Here is a 27,762-nt window from a genome sequence, read left to right as displayed (position 1 = left end):
GCCTAAGTTCTCACATGTCTCTCCCCTTCTCCGCAGCCTCCACTGGCTCCCGGTTGCGGCCCGCACTGAATACAAAACACTGATGCTGACCTTCAAAGCAGCCAAAGGTATGGCTCCTCCATACCTCCAAAACCTGATCAACCCCTACACCCCCACCCGTTCACTTAGATCAGCCAACACAGGGATGCTGACAGAACCCTCGCTAAAAACTCCAGGGCAAAAATCCACTCGTCCGAGACAGTTTGCCCTCCTGGCCCCTAAGTTGTCGAATAAACTCCCTGTCGCACTTAGAACAACGGACTCACTCGCTAGCTTTCGCCGTGGACTGAAGACTCACCTTTTCAGACTCCACCTAAACCCTTAGCACTACAGAAAAGTCAGTGACCATACATGAAGCTAGTTAGCATTAGTTTTTTGTCTTTAGGTTTTTAGAACTTTGATTATACTGTGTTTTTTCTAGATAGATATCCATTTGCATTTGTTATATTGTTGATGATGTTCTGACATATTATCTTGTTTATTATTGTGATGTTATCTGCTTATTGTAAGTCGCTTTGGATTAAAAGCGTCTGCTAAATGCCTAAACTGTAAACTGTAAACTGTAAACATACATGGGCATTCCAAGATATGGGCTTAATATTGATAATATCAGGGATTTCCATTATGGGCATAAAAGAGACAAGAAATGACACAGATCTCCACATATTGCCATACATTTATTGTGGGCTCGCTGAAATCGAGCACACATTATGTTACCTTCATTATTTCTTTATTATCTAGTATCTCCTCAAAACTTTGGCACCCATCTACTCCTACATACTTACGCCTAGAAACACAATTCAAACTTGTGTTCAACTTACTGTGGAGACGTGTGCTTGTACTTTTCTTTTTTAAATGTTTTATAGTTTTTTTTAAATATTTAACTAACACTTGTCTACAAGGGTCCCTCCTCTGTCTTCCTATTTGCTGGCCTTCAAACAGCTGTAACTCCAGTTCGCAGCATGTATTAGCCTCGCATAGCTAGGCTTACTCATCTGCGAAGAGACAAAAAAGCCTGGTGACAATATGAAGCAGAGACCGTTCTCGGAGGTGGGGCTGAATTTTCACGGAAGTTGACTTTTTTTCACAGTGCAGTGTTCCTGCAAACGTATTCCCTGCTGGAATAAACAATATACAAACAAAAACATTGATTCAGGCGATGTAACTGTGTTACCTGTGTTACCAAAGCACTAAATGATAACCAACCTGTGAGTTTACAACAAACTGATGATTGTCATTGATTTTTATTTAGCTAGTTCTAATAGAAATGATTGTTCCTCATTCCCACCCTGTGAATGTCAAATAAAATGCAGCAAACAGGAGAAACAGAGGACATCTCGTCCTGTATTTCAACAGGTGACACCAGCAACCAACCAGCTGTTAGACTGAAGCTCATTTAGTTTGTTATGTTTCTCCTCAGCTCTCAAGACTGAACGACCACACAACACACCAGGTAGTCTGTCTGTCTGTCTGTCTGTCTGTCTGTCTGTCTGTCTGTCTGTCTGTCTGTCTGTCTCTGTTTAATTAAATCACAGCCTCTTCAAAACATCCCTCTAAAACTAAAGCTAAAACTAAACTAAACTAATTTGAACCAGTGAAATGTTGATGTGTATTTAAAGTGAGTCAGTAAATGCAGCAGCTTCACTGTGTCAGTGATGTGTCTGACAAAGAGAGGCAACACATCCTAACCTAACCTTAAAAGATGGTGATCAATAAGTTTACATTCATAAGATTATTTATTAGGGGTGTAACGATACATTTAATAGCGATGCCATACGCATCACGAGACATCGTTGACGATACAATACATGAACAATATTGGTTCATTCAAGGCGATACGATTCGATTTAATGATTTAAAATCGATATGGTAACTATTTAGCAAATAAATTAAATATGTGTGAAACGTTTTTATGAGCCTATTAATTAACCCATTAAGACCTGAGACCGATTCTACAGATGTTTTCTAAATCAGTAGTTCTCAAACCTCTGCCAAGGACCCCCATCTGAATATGTAGTGACCGGCAGAAGAGAACATTTGTGTTTCAAAAATATTCAAATGTTCAGCAGATCACACACATCTACAAAAGAAATCAAAAGCCTGTAGATCTGTAATTTTATAATATCCAACGTTAAAATCTAAAATGACCAGGATGCTTTCCTGGTTTTTGTATATTTTTAAAGCTAAGCCAACCCAAATGTAATGTGTCACTTTCTCCAGAGGTAGAGCCCTTCCTCAGCGTAGCCACCAGCTCCAAGCTGATGAAGATCAACTTGGACGGCTCCAGCTCCACAGAGACAGAGCTCAAACAGGTGAACACCATTAGACATAAAAACACATCCTATGTAATCCTATACTATATTCTAGTACACACACTGCTTTAGACTTGCTAGAATGTATTCCTGTCTGAGACCAACACAACTGATGTGATGTGACAGGACTTGAAGGATGTGACGGCTCTGGACTTTGACTATCAGCAGCAGATGATCTACTGGGCAGAACGGAACTCCCCCATGGCCCCCAATATCAGTCGCATGCAGATCGATGGCAGTGACCTCCAGGTCAGTGTGACAATACGATGAGGATGAATGACAGGGAAGACAAACTGAATTCAAATTACTTACAGTAGCCTACATGTAATTCAGAGTATTTATACGTGTATTTAAAATACTTTGTGACATCAATATTAAACATAAAAGCAGAAAAAAGTTACTCCTCTTTCTGTTCTTGGTTTCCTGTCTCTCTACACCAGGACTTCACAAAAACTGTTACATGACAAAATAGACAAGGACTCTGGCTGGGCCCATGATTGCTAAATGGATAATAACAAAATAAGCATTGTGAGCTTGTAGATCAGCTATTTTCTAAAATCTAGAACATTTTGTAAAACAAAATACATGAAACATACTCTACACCACTGCTTCCGAAACTTTTTAGCTTGACATCCAAAAGAGAAATTTGATGTCTGTCCGGATAGTTGACCTAGCGGTCCAGTCAACTAGGCTCAATGTATTCTGACAGTGACAGACTGTTGTGGATTTGAGTGCCTGTCTCTCTCCTTGTTTCCTTCCTTTCTCAAAATAACGAAAGAAAGGTGTTGTAAAGTTCTTGAATGAATCCCCACAGCAGTTCTTTAACTCCAAACAGTATTTATTTTAACTTCTTTACTTGGTAACATGAGAGCAATCATAACGTGTCCTTCACTCGCAATGTCAACATCAAATCTGAATCTACATCTGGGGCACTGCCTCAAGTGTGTTACTACTACTAGTATATTCCAGTGCCAAGCGCCCCCTTGTGGAACAAATATAACATTGTCAGACCATGAACATTACAGGTGTCTGCCCAGGACCCAAACCAGTGGAAAAAGCAGATCTACATGCTCACAATGTGTCATGATGCACCGTCCACATTGTGAACTTTTTCAATACTTATTAAACATTTGTGTTTTCTAATTCATAACATATTTTATTTTTTTACATGTTTTTAAACAGTAATAAATAGAAACAAAATGTTGAAACTTTTTTTGTCCTTTTTTTAATGGTTGATTGACAGGTCCTTCACAACACGTTGATCAGTGTACCAACCAGTCTGGCTGTTGATTGGGTGGCAGGAAACCTGTACTGGTGTGGCAGAGCCCGGACCATAGAGGTGTCCAAACTAAACGGGTCGTACCGAACAGTTCTGGTCAACACCGATCTGGACTTGCCAACCGCCATGGCTGTGGATGTACGCTACGGGTAAGAGCACTGTGGTGACATCATCGACCTCAATGTATCAATCATCCTGTGAAACACCATGGACAAGAATACTGAATTACATCTAAAAAAGAAAACTGATGTGTAAATTGAAATGTAAAAGTCACATAATGGAGTGTGTTTTTGTAGTAGAACAAGAAGGGTAGAGATTACCACATGAGGACAATTGAGATAATTAAATAGTATCATGTAAGAAAAGATAAGTTGGGGGGCATGGTGGCACAGTCAGTAGCGATGTCGCCTCACAGCTAGAAGGACCTAGGTTCGATTCCTGCTGGGGACACTGTTGGGGGCGTGTTCTCTCCTCCACGTCATCAGTACCATACCCTAGGTGGGATTGACGAAAGAGCCTTTCTGGAGTTTGCATGTTCTCCCCGTATCCCCTTGGGTAGGTACCCTCACAAAAAACATGCAGTAATCCTGGTCTCTATAATGCTTCCCACTAGCCAGCCGGGTGCTTCCCCCCTAGCCAGCCGGGTGGAGGGGAAAGGAACTGTTGGAATAACGTGTTCTATCCACGCGCTACGTCCAATCGGGAAAACTCCCCCTTGTCAGGTGACAAGAAGCAGCCTGCTCACTCCTCATGCATTGAAGGAAGCATGAGCTCCATCCGGGGCTCTCCCCAGGTCGGCAGAGGGAGAGCAGCGCCCAGGATTACAGCTTAGGCAAATGGCACTGGGTGAAAAATGGGTTACAAAATTCGCTGGATAGATAAGATAAGTTGTCACTCACTGAAAACTGCACTACATTGAGTGCGTGATTGGCTGTGCTTTCTGGAGCATTCTAAAACGAATTATCAAAATTACAGAATGTAGGATTTGTTGTGAGTAATGTTGTTTATTATTATTTATTCCCTATGTATCCCTCCACACACTTGTGTGACACACGCACCCATGTACATTGTTTTAAAAACTATTTAAAATAGTGAAAAAAGCCGATCTACAAGCTCACAATGTGCTGCATCGTAACACGTTGTGAGCTTGTAGATCACTACTTTTGTGCAACACTTGTAGGTATGTTGAAGTAGGATATTGATTAACCCTGCAAGACCCCAAAAAAGACCTTGCAAAAAAACATGACAACCTTTCAGATGGTGTTGTAGGAGTACTTTGGAGAGTAAAATGCAATGTTTAAAAAAAAATGTTGTAAGGTTTTATAGACCTAAATCATAAATCATGCTCTAATTTACATTTGGGGGATATCTTTCACAATAATAACATCATTATGTACATGTTCTAGACATTCTAATGATCACCAAAACATTATTACAGGCATTTTACATTTTTTGTGAGGAATAGCTTAAGTGAAAGAGTGAGATGTTGTTCGTCCAGACTCTGGACTCCAGAGATCTTTAAGTTGTGTGAATGTCAGCCTCTGTGGGGGGTATTTATATGCAAATATCGTGGTTATGTTAAGGTGGAAAAAAAATGAAAAAACAAAACAAAACAAAAAAACAGGAAAACAAATCATTTGCAGGGTTAATGGGAAAAATAGTTAAATTGTGGATATAATTCAACAACAATATGGTACGTTGTCAGTAAAGATGTCAAACAGTGACCCTGACTCAGTCACTGAGTCTCAGTGTCTCCCTGATAGGTTCTTGTACTGGTCAGACACAGGTACCAACAAACCCCACATAGAGAGGATAGGGATGGACGGAACCAACAGGAGCGTCATCGTGGAGAATAAGATCTACTGGCCAACGGCTTGACAGTAGACTACATCAATCTACTGGACCGACACCGTGCTGAAATACATTGCCTTTTGCCAACCTGGATGGAACCAACAGACACACAGGTAACACGCACGTGCATGCATGCACGCACGTGCACACACACACACACACACACACACACACACACACACACACACACACACACACACACACACATGAGGAAGAAGTACTCCGATTATTTACTTAAGTAAAAGTAATCCCTATTATAATTAGTTGACTGGACCCCCAGGGGTCTATACTCGGCCTCTCCTTTTATAGGCTACTCTTTGCTTAAAATATATTTGCAGAACAAGCAAATATATTAAAGTTGTCACTCACCTTGGGCCTGAAACCTTGTCCTGGACCTTTTAGGTCCAGGACCTAAAAGGTCCTGGACCCCTAGGGGGTCCTCAGAGTTACTACAGGGGGTCCTCCAAAACTGAATGATAGAAACCTTTTCCCCAGTCCATATTCTGATAACTTTAGCCAAAAGTAGCAGATCTACAAGCTCACAACGCGTTGTGAGCTTGTAGATCGGCTATTTTATGATGTATATAATGTACATATGTACATAATGCACATTCCTGTGTGCAGAAAATGTTTTTACCTGTGTCAGCAGTAGCAGCAGCAGCAGCAGCAGCAGCAACAGAACCATCTCTGGCGGTTGGCTGGACATGAGAGGCACCTGAAAGACACACACAATATAAAAAGTTTAGATTCAAAATGTGCTCATTGCAGACTGTTGCAATTCCATGTCACTAGATGCCACCTGTTGGCTGTGAACAGATTCACATGCCCATATAGCTGGCTGTGTTGCACTGCCCCCTGTTGGTTGGGAACTCGATTCACATGCAGTCATCCATCTATGAAATGGATCTGATAAAACAATGTCTAAAATAAAGCCAGGTGTCCGTTAGATCTAGAGATTGTTTGAGGTCATTCAAAGGTTGGCTTTGAACTTTTCTAAACAGGTGACGGTTTTCCATTGCGACGTGTTGCCACTCCGACATTGACTTCTTATTGTCGGTGTGGTGACACTTCCATGGGGGTTATGTTTAGTTAGGGTAAGAGATAGGAAAACATGTCGGAGTGGCGATGTGTAACCGTTTGACTAAACACAGCTTATCGCATGACTCGTGCCAATAAACCCCCTTTGCATTATCACAGAATGCAGAGAAGACAATCTCAGTAAATGAAAAAGAATAAAATAAATTCTTTCTTACCTCCATCGGAGACCGGCTCTGGAGTGAAGGAGATATGTGACGAATACTCCTCATCAATATCTAAAAAACAGACGATATTTGAGTCAGTGAATATTGTATGTAAAGCGCAAAAGCAGCGCCGTTTGAGCTTGCAGATCCGATGGGATCTTTTATCCCAAAACCAAAGCAAATGAAGTTTACTGTACATATGAGCTCATATTGAGTCAGTGGAAAAACATTTTAGACCTACAATAAAGCCATTTGCGCAAAGCGGCGCCGTTACGCAGATCCAACGGCTTATTTTATCCCAAAAACAATGAAAAAAAAAAAAAACCTTGCAAAAATAGCGAGGAATGTGGATACATTACAACGGCACTAGATTTGTTTGATGTGATCTAAAACGCGATAGATACACCATGCATGGATACAATGGATACATTGTATTCATGCATGGAAACCTTGCAAAAATAGCAAGGAATGTGGATACATTACAACGGCACTAGATTCGTTTGATGTAATCTAAAACGCGATAGAGACACCATGCATGGATACAATGTACGCGACAATTATTCAAACATGATACAAGTCTTACCATATCTCAATTGCTCAACATCATCACGGGAGGGCTGCCATTCGACGTCCAAATCATGGTCCGAGTCCGAATCCGGGGGGATAGGGGCCTCCAAGACCGCTGTGCGGGCTCTGCTACTCCGGCGAAGTGGCTGGCCTTCTCGCCTGGAGCCCTCTGCCCTGGGTGGCGGCGGTGCTACTAGAGGCGCGGGGCCTGGGCCCTCGTCTCTGTCTCCGGCCTCATTGTCAGAGATCTCGTTGTCCGTAATCTCAGTCTCACCCGCAACATTACGAGCAAGAACGGCGAAGAAATCTGAGATCTTGGACTGCTGTTGAGCACCACCATCAGATGATTCCGCTCCCAAAGAGCTTGTCGAGGCGGCGCGTTTGCGTTTTGGTGGCATGGCTACACACACCAAAAACACTCAGGGAAGGACGAACGTAAAGACGCAAGACAGTAACACTGACTAACAGACTAACACTAAACACTCAATAAAGCTACCGGTATCTAAATAAAATCCTAATCTAAACACAAACTATAACTAAATCTAAAACTACGGTAAACTGTACTCACTCACCACACACACACGACACTTTTTTTTTTTTTTCTAGACACACAAACGCACGCACACACACACACACACACACACACACACACACACACACACACACACACACACACACACACACACACACACACACACACACACACACGCACACCAACTAATCTAACCTAAAAATACCTAAACTAAATGCTAAAAAACCTACTTAATACTACTAAACTACTTCTACTACTACTACTATAAACTAAACTATAAGAACTGTCGATCACTGGCTCACTAACACTGGCTTTCTCTCTCTATATCTCTAGCTTTGTCTTGCGACTCCACTGTTCTCCTTACTCCCACGAAATGAAAGGGGGCGGCTCCTGTCCTTTTATACCCTGGAAAATCTTTGTCACATGGTTTCTGGTTGTCCTAGAAACCGTGTATGCATCGCGGAGGGGTGGATCTTTGTCACAACACAGTTCAGACAGTACTCTATTGGATTATATAATAAACCATATTTCGCGAGACATCTCGGGATTGGCACTGCGGACATCAAAGGGAATTTCACGAGATATCCCGGGAAAGGCACTAAATGAGTTAATAGCCAAAAGTATAAAAATATTATGGTTAAAAAAAGAACTAAAAAGAACTAAGTTAGTTCATTTTGGGGAACCATGAACTTTAGTTCTAAATGTAGAATTATGAACTATGAAATGAACTAGTTCATTTTAGAAGTTTTGAACTTGAACTTGAACTAGTTCATTTTGAAAGTGAACTTTCCCAACACTGCCCTACGCCAAGATCCACACACACTAAAAACGGATGGGTTGAAAATAACCCGATCTGGGTTGTATTATAACCCACCCCTGGGTAACTATTGGACCTACCCAACAGTAGTAAATCTTACACAAAAAAATGGGTAGGTCCTTTCTACCCAGCACGTAGTAAGATATTCTACCACATCCTGGGTAGAATTTTTTACTCAGCTCTGGGTCAACCACTATTATTTAGTATATATTTTACCCACATGTGGGTAGTATATTTTACTCATCACAAATGACCATGCTAATATTATTTGACATTAACATAAGACTAGAAGCTGTAGTCGGCGACCTGGCCAACTCGGAACAATGTAAATAGGGAATGAATGCCCCGCCCTTTAATGCAAATCCCATTATACCTGTTTTCATAGGACCCGTTTTGACCATCTGTCTGCCTGTGTCCATTTATGCCCATATATGGAGATATCTGTATCTGTCTGTCTGTCTGTCGGCGTCCATTTTATGTCCATATTGGAGATCACTGCAGTTATAGTTCTGGGTCCATTTTATGCCCATATATGGAGATATCTGTCTATCTGCGTCCATTTTATGCCCATATATGGAGTATCTGTCTGTGCCTCCAACTGTGTTGCAGACACAGTGCCGGTTCCCCCTTTAATGCAAACCTCATTATACCTGTTGTCATAGGACCCGTTTTGAACATCTGTTTGCCTGTGTCCATTTATGCCCATATATGGAGATATCTGTATCTGTCTGTCTGCGTCCATTTTATGCCCATATATGGAGATCTTTGACCATCTGTTTGCCTCTGTCCATTTATGTCCATATATGGAGATATCTGTATCTGTCTGTCTGCAATCCATTTTATGCCCATATATGGGGTCCTCCACTGGGGGCGCCACCACTTTTGCATCCGTTCTGGAGCACCAGGAGTCGGTGGTCCCCGGGAATTCCCCGTGAGCAGCCCCGTTGGGGTGGTCATTTGGTCAGTTTAGCACATTTGGTCATTTTTTACATCTGGGGGTCCCCCAGGGACCTGGGGGTCCCTGGAGCTCCGGGGGTCCTTGGAGGTTGTAGTTTGGCAGGCAAGGAACGTGTGCAAAATTTGGCATGGATCGGGGCAACGGTTGCGGAGATATGAGCAGGGCAAGAGTGTGACGTGTGAGGTGTGACAGACAGACTGACTGACGGACTGACGGACTGACGGACGGACGGACTTACACTTTGTGCAGGGTTTGATAGTAAATGCGACCTACGGTCGCAATAATAGGCAGCTCGAGTGACTTTGTCTGAGCTATTGTGTTTCTGTTATGTTTCCAATGGGACTACAGTTCAGTGCAGTGGCTACTTCCGATACTCGCCGTTCGGGACAAAGAGATTCTATAATAAGAGACGGCACTCCCTATACATCCCATTACAACAAGAAGCACCCATGTTGCTCCGCCATCTTGGAATGATGACGTCTTCCGGTGGTTAAAAAAAACATAATAAAGTCATGCTGTACAATCAAAAACTTGTTTTTATTTTGTTCTACAATGATATATTTAATGATTATATATAACTGGTCTGTGTTGAACATATGCATACTACTACCAGTAAGACTCCCTAATCGGGAGATAAGCGACCGTTGGTCGCTTATCTCCACAAATAGGCCAAAAGTTTGTTTTACCAATTATCAAGACATACGGGCAGTTGACAGTTTGCCATGGTTACTCATTGAAGTTGAATCTCCATATATGGAGATAACCTACGCATCACACTAAGTCTGACCTCACCAGCCCATATTTGGGCATGAGCAACTTATGTATCCATATATGGAGATATGATGACATCACACAGTCCTCAGCCGATGATGTGGCGTGATGTCATACAATACACAAACGAGCCCTACAGTATAAAGGGGCAATTCTTGCCAGGAAAGAAGCATTTCTTCGACTCAGACCTTATCGCCAGGGTTGGCTTATAGCAGCTGTCGGTAGATAATGCCGGTCTTATATAAGGGTCATTTGTGTACGGTGTGATTTGCCATGGTTACTCATTGAAGTTGAATCTCCATATATGGAGATAACCTACGCATCACACTAAGTCTGACCTCACCAGCCCATATTTGGGCATGAGCAACTTATGTCTCCATATATGGAGATATGATGACATCACACAGTCCTCACCCGATGATGTGGCGTGATGTCATACAATACACAAATGAGCCCAGATATGAGCAGGGCAAAGGTGTGACGTGTGACGTGACGGACGTGACGGACGTGACGGACGGCCGGTGGAGGTTTTGATACTAAACTGCGACCTTACGGTCGCAATAATAACCCATAATGGGTAAACCATTTTTTACCCAGATTTTGGGTAGATGAATCTACCCAGCAGTTTTTAGTGTGCAGCGAGACCCTGTTTAGAGAAGGAAAACTCACACCGTCAATTACTATCCTGGGTAAGAAGACTCGCTGCAATGTTAAGTGTGTATTGTTGCTGTCAGACAAAAACCTCTTAAGCACTAAAATGTTAACTATAATGTAAGATTAATAACAAAACAATATGTAAAAAAAAAACTAAAACAGACATGGTATTTTTTCTTTATTTAAAACCTTGAAAAATGTGTTTTCGTTGTGATGCTGATTTAAATAGCAACATAAAGTATACACTGGGTATTCTTTGTAACACGTTAGTTCTGTTGATCCAAGACGGAAAAGCGCAATGTTTTGTGTGTGCATTTTCAGAGCATGTTTAGTGTGGCCCTGATCCAGAAGACGGGGTTGGGAGCCTGTGTGGCATGTTGTGGATTTCTGTGGCCGAGTTCTTCTTCCACAGAATTGATCACAAAGAGTCGTGAGACAAAACGTTGATTTATCTCAATTTATTCATGCAATGCAGAGGTTAGGTCTACAGAGACAGCAAGTGTGATACAGATTGTCTGAGGCTCATCTACCCCTGACATTGTTTTTTATACCGCCATTAATATCCCTCATCTTTCAATGCATCTATAAATCATGTTGTGTCCTTAACGATAGACTTTTTGCCATGTCATGTGTAACCCAGGGTTCAGATTGTATATTTTTATTTTTATTTTCAAATGGAATGTTTTCTTCATTTCCACATGCAATGGTTTGGTCCCGGTCCCCAAGTCACAATCAGTCACAGCTGCCCCAGCAATTAGCAATCATCACCACACCCAGTATAAAAGCAGTCAGTCTGTAGTTTGCTCAGTGAGGTGCACATCACTGGAGCTGCTGCATGTCTGTACACTTTTCATTATTTCAACAACTATTCCAATTTCTAACAGTTTTAATTCATTATACTTACCCATACAACAATTTGGCTTTTAGATAACCCTTACCTGAACATACCTACCTGATCCACTCGGAACACTGGCTGTGTGTGATAAAGGAACAATGTGACTTGGTGAGTGACCACATGCTGAAATGTTTGTTATGATGTTTTTGTTATTTGGGATCTACATGTAAACCCTTTTCTTTTGGGATGTTAATGCTTGTATGTAAGCTGCAACATTGATTATAGAATTGATGTATTTTGAGTGTAATGCCAATGCCTAGTTGGGCGGATTAGTAGATTATTTTGTTTTAAGCCTGTAGTGCAGCAGATTATTTGAATTTATTATTTTGTATTCATTTGGCCTTTTCCTTTGATCCAGGCCAGGTTTTAATGCCTAGAACTGAAACTGAATGATGGCGAGCCTACAGAAAGACTGATCCCAGCCCTGTTCGATCCCTGTGTGATCCCCAGTCCTGTTTAACCTACAGTATGGTCATGGGTAGGAAAACTCAGCAGCTGTAACTCAAACATTCCCCCCAAATGCCAAACTCCACTTCCCCCTGAACATTGAATACATTGAACTCTGACTGACTGACTACCATGAACTTTGACTCTATTCAACTGAATCTCAACTTAAGGAATATCAAGTGAATGCATTTTTGTTTTTTGTTTTTCAATACAATCCCTTGCAATGCAGTTCTGTCTCTCTGGTTTTATTTAATGTTTTCCATCAATTTAATTCCTCCAACCCACACCTACTTCTGCGACAACTGGTCCATCAGCATATATACTTTTCATTCACAAAGCATATGCTACATTAATTTGGCGAGCCAGCCAGGAGGAGGTAATTGATGAAACATTGAATATTTGTTATTATACTGTCATAAATGGAGATTTTTGAGAATATGGGTATCAAACTTCCTAATGCTGTTTTGGTGCATGGGGTCACTGAAACTGATGATTATGAGGAAGTTTTGGATTTTTTGAAGAATTATGGTGCCATTGACAGATCTGAAATAATCAAAGACAGTTTGTCAGAATTTAACCATTACATGGTGGTTGAATACTCTTCAGGGATTGCGGTCCAGTCTCTAAAACCCATTCTGCCGCACAAATTTGTCACTGATGACAAAACGAATACGTTTATCGTGCAAGGTCTGTCTGACCTTTACACGGAAAGTGTGGGCAAAACCACAACTCAATCCTATTTGGCGGATTTGAAAAAATTGGCTCACTTAAGTGGAAAGGACTACAGGGAAGTTCTGAAAGACATGGTGTCTCAAATTGGTGAGTCCATTACTGATCCCAAGACACCTGGGGAACGAACCGCCATTGAAAACTTCACCCCAAACTTCACCACAAAAACTTCCCATTGCTCCTGAACTCAACCCTCCTGAAATCCAACGTTATGTTGTCGAGCATATAGTCAAAAGTGAGGATAACCCAGTTCACATGTTTTCCTCTCAACGACTGAGAGTCTTCTCCGGCAAGGTACCTAGACCCTCTCATGAAGTCGACTATGATTCTTGGAGATCCAGTGTTGATTTAATCATGAAAGATCCAGCTGTGTCTGATCTTCTGAGATCCAGAAAAATCCTTGAAAGCCTTCTACCTCCAGCTGCAGATATGGTGAAGCACTTGAATCCAGATACTTTGCCTGCTGTTTATCTGCAACTGCTTGATTCAGCTTTTGGCACAGTCCAAGATGGCGATGAGCTATATGCTAAATTCATGGATACTGTTCAAGATGCTGTTGAAAACCCATCTACTTACCTTCAACGTCTTCATGTAGCGTTGAACCTCACTGTCAAAAGAGGTGGCATTCCTGCTGAAGAAGTAGATAAACATCTTTTAAATCAATTCTGTAGAGGATGCTGGGATAATGCTCTTCTCTCAGAGCTACAACTGAAACACAAGAAAGCAAATCCCCCATCCTTTGCTGATCTGCTCTTGCTTTTGCGCACAGAAGAGGATCGCGAAGCAGCAAAAACTATGCGCATGAAACGACATCTTGGAGCAAAACAGAAAGTGACATCTCACTGGCAGGTTGCCTACAGTGATAAGGAGGAGCAAGGAATGGGTGCTACATTCAATGTCAACCAAACACTCACAGTGCTCTCAAAGCAAATTGCTGAAATTCAAAACCAGCTAGCATCTCTAACTGCTAACCAGCAAAGGCCCGCTAGTAACAGTAAGCCTTTTGAGAAAAAGAAATCACCTGCAACTGCTAAACCCATGCAATCCTCATCAAAGAACACAACCAAACCAAATCCTGGATACTGTTTCCGTTGTGGAGAGGATGGACACATCAAACCTCAATGTGACAAGGAACCCAATCCTGCATTAGTTGCAGAGAAAAGGAAACGATACAATTTGAAGTGTCAAACATGGGAGAAACAAAACCCGGATCATTTAAACTAACCGCAGTTCCTGTTACTGGACGAATGGGAACTGTAAAGGATCAAAAATGTCCTAAACGTAAACAATGTGCAAAGCTCAAAATGACAAGTGCAAAGAATTCAATCACTAAACTTCCAAAAGGATTAATTGGTTCCAGATGCACAGCAGTAGTCAACATTGCTGGCAATGACGTCAATTGTCTCATGGATACCGGTTCTCAAGTAACCACGGTTCCAATGTCCTTTTACAAGAAAAACCTGTCTGACCAACCACTCAAACCTCTCTGTGATCTGTTAGAGGTTGAGGGTGCTGCAGGACAGTCTGTCCCATATTTGGGTTATGTGGAAATGACAATTCGCTTTCCCAAAGACTTTGTGGGAACAGACATTGATGTACCCACCCTTGCACTTGTTGTTCCCGATATACGTCTTGAAACTCCATCTCCAGTTCTAATCGGAACCAATACACCTGACGTACTCTTTGACCAATACTTTGGTGGTATGACATCACATCAACCCCGTCAGTATGGTTACCGAGCAGTACTCAAAACACTTGAGTTACGTCAACAACAGAACCGAGATGGAAGTGTTGGAGTTGTAAGGATGCTTAGTAAGACACCTACCATCATTCCTGCATGCCATAGTGTCATACTTGAAGGCTCAGCTAAGGTCCATAGTCCATCTGCTGACCGCTGGGTGATTGTCGAACATCCCACCCAGTCATACTTACCTGGTGGCCTATGTGTCAAGAGTTGTCTAAGCACTCTTCCTTCAAATGCTCCTTACAAAGTTCCTGTGATGATCACAAATGAAACCGACCAAGACATTACAATTTCACCACACTGTGTTATTGCAGAACTTGGCAGTTTTCATTGCATTCTTTCACAACACAATGTGACAACTGCTCAAGTCTCTGAACCTCAAAAACCGAACATCAACTTTGGTGATTCACCACTGTCAGTGGAATGGAAAGAGCGTATCACCACCAAGCTCTGTGAAATGCCAGAAGTCTTTGCTCTTCATGATCTTGACTTTGGGTGCACAGACAAAGTGAAACATCGCATCAAACTACATGATGAAACTCCCTTTAAACATCGTGCCAGGCCTATTCATCCTCAAGATATCGAGGCAGTTCGTAAACATCTTAACGATTTACTGGAGGCCGATGTGATCAGAGAGTCTGAATCACCATTTTCTTCACCCATTGTGGTCGTACGGAAGAGAAACAACGATATACGGTTATGCATAGACTACCGTAAACTCAATCTTCAGACGGTGAAGGATGCCTATGCATTACCTAATCTTGAAGAGACCTTTTCAGCTCTAACAGGGTCCAAATGGTTTTCGGTCCTTGATCTGAAGTCTGGATATTACCAGATTGAAATGGATGAGGCTGACAAGGCTAAAACGGCTTTTGTGACACCACTTGGATTCTGGGAGTGGAACCGTATGCCACAGGGGGTAACAAATGCACCCAGCACATTCCAGAGATTAATGGAGAAATGTATGGGAAACATACACTTAAAGGAAGTTCTTGTCTTTCTTGATGATCTAATTATCTTTTCTGATTCTCTGGAAGAACATGAAAAACGTCTACTCAATGTACTCAATCGTCTGAAGGAGTACGGGTTGAAACTGTCAATGGAAAAATGCAAGTTTTTCCAAACCTCAGTGAGGTACCTGGGACATATTGTCTCACAGCATGGTGTTGAAACAGACCCACAGAAAATCGAAGCCATAAAATCCTGGCCAAGTCCTCGAAATCTCAAAGAATTGCGCTCATTCTTAGGGTTTTCCGGCTATTATAGAAGGTTTATAAAGGACTACTCTAAGTTTGTGAAACCCCTGAACGACCTGACTGCCGGGTACCCACCACTCAGAAAGAGTTGCAAGGTCACAGGCAAATACTTCAATCCGAAAGAGCCTTTCGGAGGAAGATGGACAGAAAGCTGTCAACAGGCTTTCGAGACAGTCATCTCAAAGCTCACAACTGCCCCTGTTCTTGGTTTTGCAGACCCCAAGAAACCCTACATCTTGCATACCGATGCTAGTACCACTGGACTTGGAGCCGCTTTGTATCAGGAACAGGATGGGAAACTGAGAGCTATTGCCTTTGCCAGTCGAGGTCTGTCCAACAGTGAATCCAGATATCCGGCCCATAAATTAGAATTTCTTGCGCTCAAATGGAGTGTAACCGAAAAGTTTCATGATTACTTGTATGGGAGTCATTTTACTGTAGTCACAGACAGTAATCCCCTTACATACTTACTTACCTCTGCAAAGTTAGACGCAACCAGTTACAGATGGTTGGCTGCTTTGTCTACTTTCTCCTTCAAGCTTCAGTACCGGGCTGGTAAACAAAATCTTGATGCCGATGGTCTCTCCAGGCGACCACATGATCCGTATCTTGATGAAGGCCAGTCTGAGAAAGAAAGGGATCGCATCACCCGTTTCACCCAACAACACTTGGCTGATAGCTCCATTGAGGATATCTCCTCTGATGTCGTCAACGCCATCTGTCAAAGTAGTTTGGTCAGAACACTTGATCCACATGATCTTACTCTTGTGGAGTCTTTGGCAGTTTCTGCTGATGCAATTCCAGACAGCTATGTCTAAGAGGATCAACATGGCTTACCTGTCATTCCTTCTCTATCCCATCTCGATCTTAGAGAGAAGCAGAGGGCTGATCCAAGCCTTCGTGAGGTCATTTTCCTTCTGGAAACGGGAGAAAAAGTTCCTCCAACTGTTAGGAAAGAGCTCCCTGACCTTCCACTTCTCCTGAGAGAGCTGAACAGATTGGAGTTGCAGAATGATATTCTGTACCGAAGGAGACGAGAGAATGAACAAATCTCATATCAACTTGTTCTACCTGAAGAGCTGCGTGCAACTGTCTTGCAAAGCTTACACAATGACATGGGTCATATGGGCATAGAAAGAACTCTTGATCTTGTCCGTACAAGGTTCTATTGGCCCAAAATGTCCGCTGCTGTAGAGCATAAAATCAAGACCTGTGATCGTTGCATACGCAGAAAAGCCCTTCCAGAAAGAGCCGCACCCTTGGTGAACATCAGAGCAACACGTCCTCTTGAATTGGTGTGCATGGATTTCCTTAGTCTTGAACCAGACACCAGCAATACAAAGGATATCCTTGTACTAACTGACCATTTCACCAAGTTTGCCATCGCTATTCCCACTCCCAATCAAAAAGCTAAAACAGTAGCTAAATGCTTGTGGGATAACTTCATAGTGTATTATGGTATACCTGAACGACTACACACTGACCAAGGTCCTGATTTTGAATCGAAACTGATCAAAGAATTATGTGAATTCTCAGGAATCAAAAAGTGTCACACAACTCCGTACCGTCCAAGAGGAAATCCCGTTGAAAGGTTTAATCGGACATTACTCAACATGTTGGGAACCCTGGAAAATAAGCAAAAATCGAAATGGCGCGAGTACGTGAAGCCCTTAGTTCATGCTTACAATTGTACCCGCAATGAAGTAACCGGGTTCACTCCGTATGAACTTATGTTTGGACGTTCACCACGGCTGCCAGTTGATCTCGCTTTCAACCTACCTGTGAGAGGAGATCAGCAGAAATCTCACACTCAGTACGTACAAAATCTCAAATCCCGATTGGAGGAGAGCTACCAATTAGCTTCTCAAAATGCTCTGAAATCAGCGGAAAGGAACAAAGTTCGTTTTGACAAACGGATAACTACCTCAAAACTTGAGGTAGGGGACAGAGTCCTAGTCAGAAACGTACGCATCCGTGGAAAACACAAACTTGCGGACAAATGGGAAGAAGAGATCTTTGTTGTGATTAACCGTGCAGGAGATCTTCCAGTATACACTGTGAGGCCAGAGAACAAAGAAGGGCCTAAACGCACGTTGCATAGAGATCTTCTCCTTCCTTGTGGGTTTCTTCCCATGACATCCGAGGAAGAATGCCCTCAGCCCATTTCTGTCCGTAGGCCACGAACCCGTCGTCACCCTGGTGACACTGAAACTGATCCTGTTGATGCAGACTTTCCAGTGGAGGAGGACTCTGATTATTGGATCTCACCAAGGCATACTCACCCAACAGTTAAGCCTACTGTGGAGGAATCCTGTTCTGAAAACCGTAATGTGGAGGACTTACCTGAATCTGCTGGAATGGAAAACTTACCTGAATCCGCTAACATGGAACACTTACCTGAACCCGCTGAAAAGGAACACTTACCTGAATCTGAACTGGAACACTTACCTCAATCCACCAATGGAAGGAACAACCTGCCTGCAATTTTGGAGGAAATGGAGGAAATCTTATTCATCCCTACTCAGTCTCCGGATGGAAACTTACAGGATGGAAACTTACCGGATAGCGAAACATCACGTGAACCTGAAACTGAACAATCCACTGAACCTGAAATTGCTCAAACCACTGAACCTACTGTCATTACAAGTCAACCTGAACCTGAAGGTTCAATCAGGCGTTCGAATAGGCGCAGAGTCGAACCTAAAAGGTTTCAATATTCAGAAATGGGCAACCCTTTGATTAATGTTGTACAATCTTTGTTTCAAAGTTTATCTACAGCATACACTGATGCTTTGAGTGAAAAGGGTGTGCCTAAATCTTTCCCCAACCCACAAATCCATGTAGTGTAACATGCAACGGGACGTGCATGGATTTAGGGGGGGAGGATGTAACCCAGGGTTCAGATTGTATATTTTTATTTTTATTTTCAAATGGAATGTTTTCTTCATTTCCACATGCAATGGTTTGGTCCCGGTCCCCAAGTCACAATCAGTCACAGCTGCCCCAGCAATTAGCAATCATCACCACACCCAGTATAAAAGCAGTCAGTCTGTAGTTTGCTCAGTGAGGTGCACATCACTGGAGCTGCTGCATGTCTGTACACTTTTCATTATTTCAACAACTATTCCAATTTCTAACAGTTTTAATTCATTATACTTACCCATACAACAATTTGGCTTTTAGATAACCCTTACCTGAACATACCTACCTGATCCACTCGGAACACTGGCTGTGTGTGATAAAGGAACAATGTGACTTGGTGAGTGACCACATGCTGAAATGTTTGTTATGATGTTTTTGTTATTTGGCATCTAAATGTAAACCCTTTTCTTTTGGGATGTTAATGCTTGTATGTAAGCTGCAACATTGATTATAGAATTGATGTATTTTGAGTTTAATGCCAATGCCTAGTTGGGCGGATTAGTAGATTATTTTGTTGTAGTAGTGCAGCAGATTATTTGAATTTATTATTTTGTATTCATTTGGCCTTTTCCTTTGATCCAGGCCAGGTTTTAATGCCTAGAACTGAAACTGAATGATGGCGAGCCTACAGAAAGACTGATCCCAGCCCTGTTCGATCCCTGTGTGATCCCCAGTCCTGTTTAACCTATACAGTATGGTCATGGGTAGGAAAACTCAGCAGCTGTAACTCAAACATTCCCCCCAAATGCCAAACTCCACTTCCCCCTGAACATTGAATACATTGAACTCTGACTGACTGACTACCATGAACTTTGACTCTATTCAACTGAATCTCAACTTAAGGAATATCAAGTGAATGCATTTTTGTTTTTTGTTTTTCAATACAATCCCTTGCAATGCAGTTCTGTCTCTCTGGTTGTATTTAATGTTTTCCATCAATTTAATTCCTCCAACCCACACCTACTTCTGCGACAACTGGTCCATCAGCATATATACTTTTCATTCACAAAGCATATGCTACACATGGCCTTTGGGATTTAAGCACGAGCCACATTTACTGGTAGTTATTACACAACCTTCCTGAGGCATGAGACCTTGTTTGTTCCCCCAGTTTGGTTTAGGGCAGTGGTTCTCAACCTGTGGGTCGGGACCCCCAGGGTGGTCGCCACTCGCCAAATTATTTTGGGGGGGGCCCCAGATGATGAGCTTAATGTGCAACATTGTTTTCTCTCTTAACAGTAGACAAACCAACATGAGGTTTACCGTAAGTGTATAGAGAGTACATGCATATTTCTGACATGACAATTTAAAGGAGTAGTTCACCCCCAAAATGATTTTTTTTCTATTGATTAGTCATGCCATGGAGACTAGAGTTCAATATATTTTGTTTGTTTTTTGTCGCATTCCTAAGACAAAAATGTGATAACAATAAATTTACCCCCATTCATTCCGGATGGTGACCCGTTTCGAAACGGGTCACCATCCGGAATCAATGGGGGTAAATTTACTCGAATCAAATTTTTGTCTTAGGAATGTGACAAAAACAAAACAATATTGAACTCTATATTATAATATTATTGAATATTATTGAACTCTACTCTCCATGGCATGACTAATCAATAGAAAAAAAGTCATTTTGGGGGTCAACTACTCCTTTAAGGACTTTTAATACCTCTAACAAATTAACCTCTGACAAATTAAACATTGGCCAAATTCTCAAATAAATTGTGAAAAGAGCCGATCTACATGCTCACAACGCCTCGCAATTTTCACAATAGAACCGTGTTAGGCCTATACAAAATGTATTGCCTCAACTCTCGTCAGGGTAGGGGGGTCCCCAGTTAAAATATGATTATTTTGGGGGTCACGGCCTGAAAAGAACCACTGCTTTAGGGCACGCTATGCCCTTTCGTCTGGTATCATTAACTGCCGGACGTACGTCTGTCTGGTGGTGATGTCCACCTGCGTCCCTTGATAACACTTTCCATGAGATGGAGACGTTTGTCGTTTCCTAACAGGCAATGTAGTGACATCTACTGGAATACATTATTTTACTGCCATTTTATTGATGCCAATGCATGGACACACTCAGTGGTGTAAAGTAACTAAGTACATGTACTCAAGTACTGTACTCAAGTATTTGCAGTTTTCAGTACTTTGCAAATATTTTAATTTTCACTTCACTACAATTATTTGACAACTTTAGTTGCTAGTAGTTACTTTGTAGATTTTGATTATTATTACAAAACACATATTAACCACTTCAAACATATATATATAGGCCTATATATATATATGCCCTTGCATACATATATTTCGGCCATTTGAAAATTAGCCGATCTACTTTGCACATCACACCAGAAAGTATCAAATAGTGATATCCTGGCTGTAACGTCATGTCATGTGTAGTTAAAACCCCCATGGGAAAACCAAGTTCCCAGAACCATGGTAGTACGTTGAAGCAGCCTTCGCCTGTTGGTCCAACCTGGGAGTGCAGTTAATGTTCATAATATTTTGAGTGCAGTTAATGTTCATACATTTTGAGTGCAGTTTATGTTCATACATTTTGAGTGCAGTTAATGTTCATATATTTTGAGTGCAGTTTATGTTTATACATTTTGAGTGCAGTTAATGTTCATATATTTTGAGTGCAGTTAATGTTCATACATTTTGAAAAATAGTGGAAATAGAGGCTATGTGCGTGACTTCATACCCGGAAGTTATGCGGAAATGCCTACTGAGTGGCAAAAAAACTAGCCCATACATCCAAACAGAAAAAAATCGGATTGCATTAAACAACGTTAAACAACTCACTTTGCCACTCACTTTATGCATGCGCAAGCCCTCTATAGCAGATCTACAAGCTCACAACGCATTGTGTTGCGAGATCGGCCATTTCCACATTTCCAATGTTCTTTTTAAAGTATAAAGTTGTCAAATTTGTCAGTAATATACCGGTATATTGTATATTTAGGTAATGTGTCATATCTGCCGTGTGCAACTTCAAAGCCTAAAAGCCAAACAGAAATGTAATTGTCAACGACAAAAACACACTTAAATCGTTAATCGCAATTATTTGAGTTGACAATGAATGGTCATGTAAAATGTCATGATGGTGACAGCCCATGTCTGAATCCTTTGTGTCTCCTCTCCTGCAGGTTGCAACGTGACCATCCCCGCCGAGGTCATCATTCTCAACTCCATTGTCCTCCCGCACAAAGACCTCAACCGCAGCTTCAAGAACCAAATTATCCTCTAGTTATCTGTGCCTGGACGCTGGCTGTGTGGCTCCGCTTACACTGTCATGAATGAAGGATCGATTTCGTCTAGAGCCGGGCCGCCCCTGACACTGCCTCTTGAGTTACTGTATACAAGACTTCAAAAGAGAGAAAAGATAATGGGACATTTGTTTGGTTGTTTTGAAAGGAAGATACAGGAATATTTGGATTATCATAATTGATAATGATGTTATTATTGAATGAGAGCTTTGCTTTTTTTTACAGGCAAGAATCTTTATTTTTATCTTTATTTTCTTAACAATCGAACTCGAGATTCTCTGGGTTGCCTGGGGGAAGTCGTTAATGTGGGGGCGAATAACTTTGCTGGGTCTTTTCTTTGTTTTATAGCATCTAGTTAGTAGATGAGTAGCCTTCCCTAACACAGGCTGATTTTGGTCTAGAGGGGGCGGATCCACCGGCAGAAAACAGCCGGTGGATCCTTTTGGTTCACGATCTGTGCCATGGCCCGCCTCCCACTTCCTATGCCAGAAATTGCAGCAGGTTACCCCAAGCTTTTCTTCCTATAGCCAAAATAAAAGCCTGGGTTTCCGAGGCTAGTAGATGAGAAACAAAGATAATCAAACTAGGAGAGGTCTCGAAAGTGGATAAAAGAAACGTTAACCACTTAAACCTGACAGTCGTATGGTGAAAAATAGATTGACTGATCTGCTATTTTCGCCACGTGTGTTTAAAATAAGCATAATAGGCCTAGGCTATTTTTTAGAATTTCCTCCTATAAACTAATCATCTCTGTCGGGTGTAAACCTCACACGTCCAAAACTTTGAATTTTCAGGATACAAATTCAAAAAGCGCTTGTTTTGATCTCAAGGATCTGCTACTTTTGCTTTTGTGTGACGCTGTAGCATTTAATAAAAAAAAAATAGAATATTATGGAGATATGAGGTTTCTTCCTGACGCCGGGTTTAAACATGGCCTTTGTCCTCCAGCGAGACGACCTCACCCGCTGCTTCAAAATCCAAATTATTCTCCAGTTATCTCCTGGACGCTTTTGTCCACTTAGTGTCATGAATGAAGGATTCGTCTAGAGCGTCCCTGACGCCACCTCCCTGAGTTACTGTATATAAGGTGTCAAAAGAGAAAAGATATGGGACATTTATTTTGCGGTTTTGAAAGGAAAAGATTTGTATGTATTGTTCGACGTGGAAGCCGCTGTGCATTCTCCGCCTGTCAGCAACAATGGGACAAAGAGGGGGAGGCTAATCGCCTCTCCCGCTTGATTCACCTTGAAAACCTTTCCCTGAACTTTATATTGGATTTTCGTGGAAAATTACTGAGCTGGAGAATTACTGACACCCTTGTAGTGTAATGCAATTAGCTTGAATTTAGTTTGATTTAGGCAAAGTTTTATTTGACAGTCGCATTCTTTTTCCTCAAGGGTACCTCTCTGGCGACCGCAGTTTTCCCGGTGAACCTTAGCGCAACGGTGGGGGCACGGAGGGTCGCGAAACAATTGCGTGCATTAGCGCAAGATAACGATAAAGGAAATCATTAAATGAAAAACATTAAATTAACTTCTGAAAAGCCTACTAGTAACTAGGCCTTAAAACCTGGCAAAAACAGTTGTGTGCATTAGCCCAGGATTAGATGAGGATAAAGGAAATCATTAATGGAAAACATTAAATTAACTTCTTACCTCTTATCAGTTCTCGCCGGCCGTACTTTGACAAACATTCACGTCCACGCAAGCGTGTGTTTCACCTAAACGGGCATGTCGCATACCTATAGAAAGCCACGAGTCTTGTGATTACAGCGCTGCAAACCCCGTGGTTGTAGCATCAAAACTCGCTACTATCAACGTTGAAGTCCAACATACATAAACAAACAAATGTTGATAAAGTTATTGCTACTCACGTTCAAAGTTGGATTCTAGTCCACCAACATGATCTATTTCCACAATAATGATGTCCTTATTTCGTGGAAAGTAAACATAATCCAAGCCATTGATTGAAAATAGTCCAAACCATGTTTTCCTTCATGATATCACTGTTCCCATTACCACCGCTACAAACGCAATGACGACAATAACAATTCTTCATGTTTTCTTCCTTGTAAATCCAGTCCACATTTTCATTATACCAACATTTCCTGGTTTCTAAAATGGCTGGGGGTCTGTTCCAAACTATGACGACACTTCATTTCACCCAATTGGAGCTTCTAGTCCTGTCCCACCCCCCCAATAGCGACCAATGGACTGTGTTCATAGGAGGTGCATAGTCACGTTTCCTGGGCTATAGATTCAGCCAATGGCTTCAGGTTGTTCTGATGACTGGCACATCTTATAGCCAATGAAATTCTCAATAGAATTATGTCTACTTTTTTTTGGTAGAAGTCAATTACATTACCCAAAACCCCATGCGCAACAGGAACGTGGCCATGCGTAAATACGCACAGGCACGCTGAATGTCAGACGAAGAATGTTAGAAAAAGCAGTAAAATAAATAAATAAAATGATAATAATAATAAATAAATAAAAATAATAAAAAATAAAAAATAAAAAAATCCAGTCTATTAGCCCTTTTTTGACCTTTTTATATAATATATGCAAATGTCTCCAAATGAAAACGCATAGACATACAATTACTAAAACATGTGTAAAATATTCATATTCTGTAGTTTTATCATGTCCTTTGAAATTGGGCAAGGTAAGGCTTCAAAATGTGTCCACATTGTGTTTTTCAGCTCCTATATGATAATAACAGTGTTATGCAGGCATCTATTTATTGAAAATATTTAGGCGAGGATTAAATACCTGCTATTTCAGTAAGTTAAAACTTGCATTACTCAATGTCAGTTGCACACAGAGTGATTATTTATTTCTGGGGGAAACCTCAAAATGTTTCCTTCAAAATGAGACCATGCCCAATGCATTACTCCAAATGGTTTAAAAACAGCAATCAATTTACTTTGGGTATGCTGTGTATAGGCGTTTTTTGCAAATTATACAGGATTGTTAACAGGTTAAAATGCTTCCAAGCCTACAGCCTACAAGTAAAACTAGTGGAACCCGATGTTTCCACACGTGAATAATTGTGGTTGTAAACAATAATACAGACAATATAAATCCTTATTAGTCTTGTAGTGGGAAGAAGAGGTTATCATCATGGCCCAAAATAACTTTTAAATATCTTGCAATTGGTGACGATCGAGACGATCGAGCATCATCTGCAATAGTCAGTGGTGTGTGTTCCCCACAATCATCGGCCCCCACCTTTGCGCTCAGGTTCACCGGGGAAACTGCGGTCGCACCTCTCTGTTGTTGGTTGGATGGGGGTTGGGTTTGTTACTTGCACTAGTGGCTGTCTTTTTTTTTTTTTTTTATGAAATAAAAAAAAAAACTTGGGTCACCCACTGTGTGGTTAATGAGGGGATGGGGATGTGATTACATTGTTTGCAGCATTTTAATTGTGACTCGCCTTATAGCCATTCCGACTAAAGAAATGGGATCTTCGATTTAAACTGCAATCAAACTAGAAACTACAGTATGTTGTCTTTATAATGTGAAACTAGCAGGAGGCATCAAGTCTGATGCTATGAATAGTCTGTACCAACTTAATTAGAAGCCTTTGATTTCAGAAGGTCATGGCAAAAAAGGCTTGTATTAGAGTTAACAGTATATGATCATAGTAGTTTTAAGATTAAGTGCTTTCCATTTTTCATTAGAGCGTGCCCTGCTGTAAGTGGCCTAACAAGTCTAATTCATCGTTGCCCAAGGTATTTTCATTATGGTCGACCATTATCCACTTGGCACTGAGAGGCTCTTGGAGTAAATATAGCAACCCCTTTTCACAAAGCATTGAGAGTTTATATTTAAAGCAGGGGACTTCAACGTTTTCAGGCCAAGGACCACGTAGTTGAGCGAGAGATGAAGCAGGGACCCCCACAACCTGTTCATAGATTCCATATAGTTTCATCGTTTGACAGCACATCATCGGTGTATTTTGGATTCATGTCAATTTGTGTTTTTAGATGTTTAACCACTTGAACCGTCAATACTTGTGTATTGTCCAATTTCACAGGTTCAAAATTAATACAAAATAGCTGATACTACAAGCTCACAATCTCGATGCTTGTGAGCTTGTTGCGACCGTCAGGTCGCACTTACTATCAAAACCTCCACAAACTGTGAGTCAGTCAGTCAGTCCGTCCGTCTGTCTGTCACACCTCACACGTCACACTATTGCCCTGCTCATATCTCCGCAACCGTAGCCCCGATCCATGCCAAATGTTGCACACACACTCCTTGCCTGCCAAACTACAAACTCCAAGGACCCCCGGAGCTCCAGGGACCCCCAGGTCCCTGGGGGACCCCCAGATGTAAAAAATGACCAAATGTGCAAAAATGACCAAATGAACACCCCAACGGGGCTGCTCACGGGGAATTCCCGGGGACCACCGACTCCTGGTGCTCCAGAACGGATGCCAAAGTGGTGGCGCCCCCAGTGGAGGACCCCCTCCACTGCAGCTCACATAAAATGCCGTAACTCGGGCTAGGAGCGTCCGGGAGAGCCGGGGCCAGTACCTATTCGTCCGCCAAGGCAACGCGGAGACCCCACCCCTCATTTCTCACATGGCGCCACCATGAGGCCCATTCTTGCAAAACACATTTTTGGACACTGCTCCTACAGATTTTGCCCTAAAATCACACAAATCGGTACACACTATGTCTACACTCGTGTCATCAACATGGATCTGTCCCATATAGCGCCACCATCAGGCCGATTTTTTCAAACACATTTTTGGACACTGCTCCTACAGATTTTGCCCTAAAATCACGCAAATCGGTACACAGCATGTCTACACTCATCTCATCAATATGGATGTCCCATATAGCGCCACCATCAGGCCGATTTTTTGAACCACATTTTTGGACACTGCTCCTACACATTTTGCCCTAAAATCACGCTGCGACCTGACGGTCGCTTATCTCCCGATTAGGGAGTCTTACTGGTATAGATCATCAACTCGATTTGTTCGCGAACGTCCCACGGACTCCCACCTCTAGTAACGAAGACTGTTCTGATTCTGAAGTTGCCTTGCATTCTACCTTCTCTACACAAGTAAAATTACCCCAACAACTAAGTGCTGTTTGTCTCATAGGCGTACGCTTAGATAATTGCGACCGGCAGGTCACAACTTACTATGAAAAGCTCCACCGGCTGTCCGTCATGTCACGTCACATCACGTCACGTCACGTCACGTCACGTCACGTCACGTCACGTCACATCACGTCACGTCACACTTTTGGCCCTACTCTTATCTCCGGCACCGTTGCCCCTATCCATGCCAAACTTTGCACACACACTCCTTGGCTAGCAAACCACAACCTCCGTCCCTGATTTCTCACATGCCCCTTTTCTAGCACCACCATGAGGTTGCTTTTTGCAGACAACATTATTGTGTAGGCCTATCCACCTCTTTCCATGGGAATTTACTGGAGATTTTTTTGCA

This window comes from Nannobrachium achirus, assembly GCF_963921795.1.
Source record: "Nannobrachium achirus genome assembly, chromosome: 22".
Taxonomy (NCBI): Eukaryota; Metazoa; Chordata; class Actinopteri; order Myctophiformes; family Myctophidae; genus Nannobrachium; species Nannobrachium achirus.
This window is presented reverse-complemented; position numbering follows the sequence as displayed.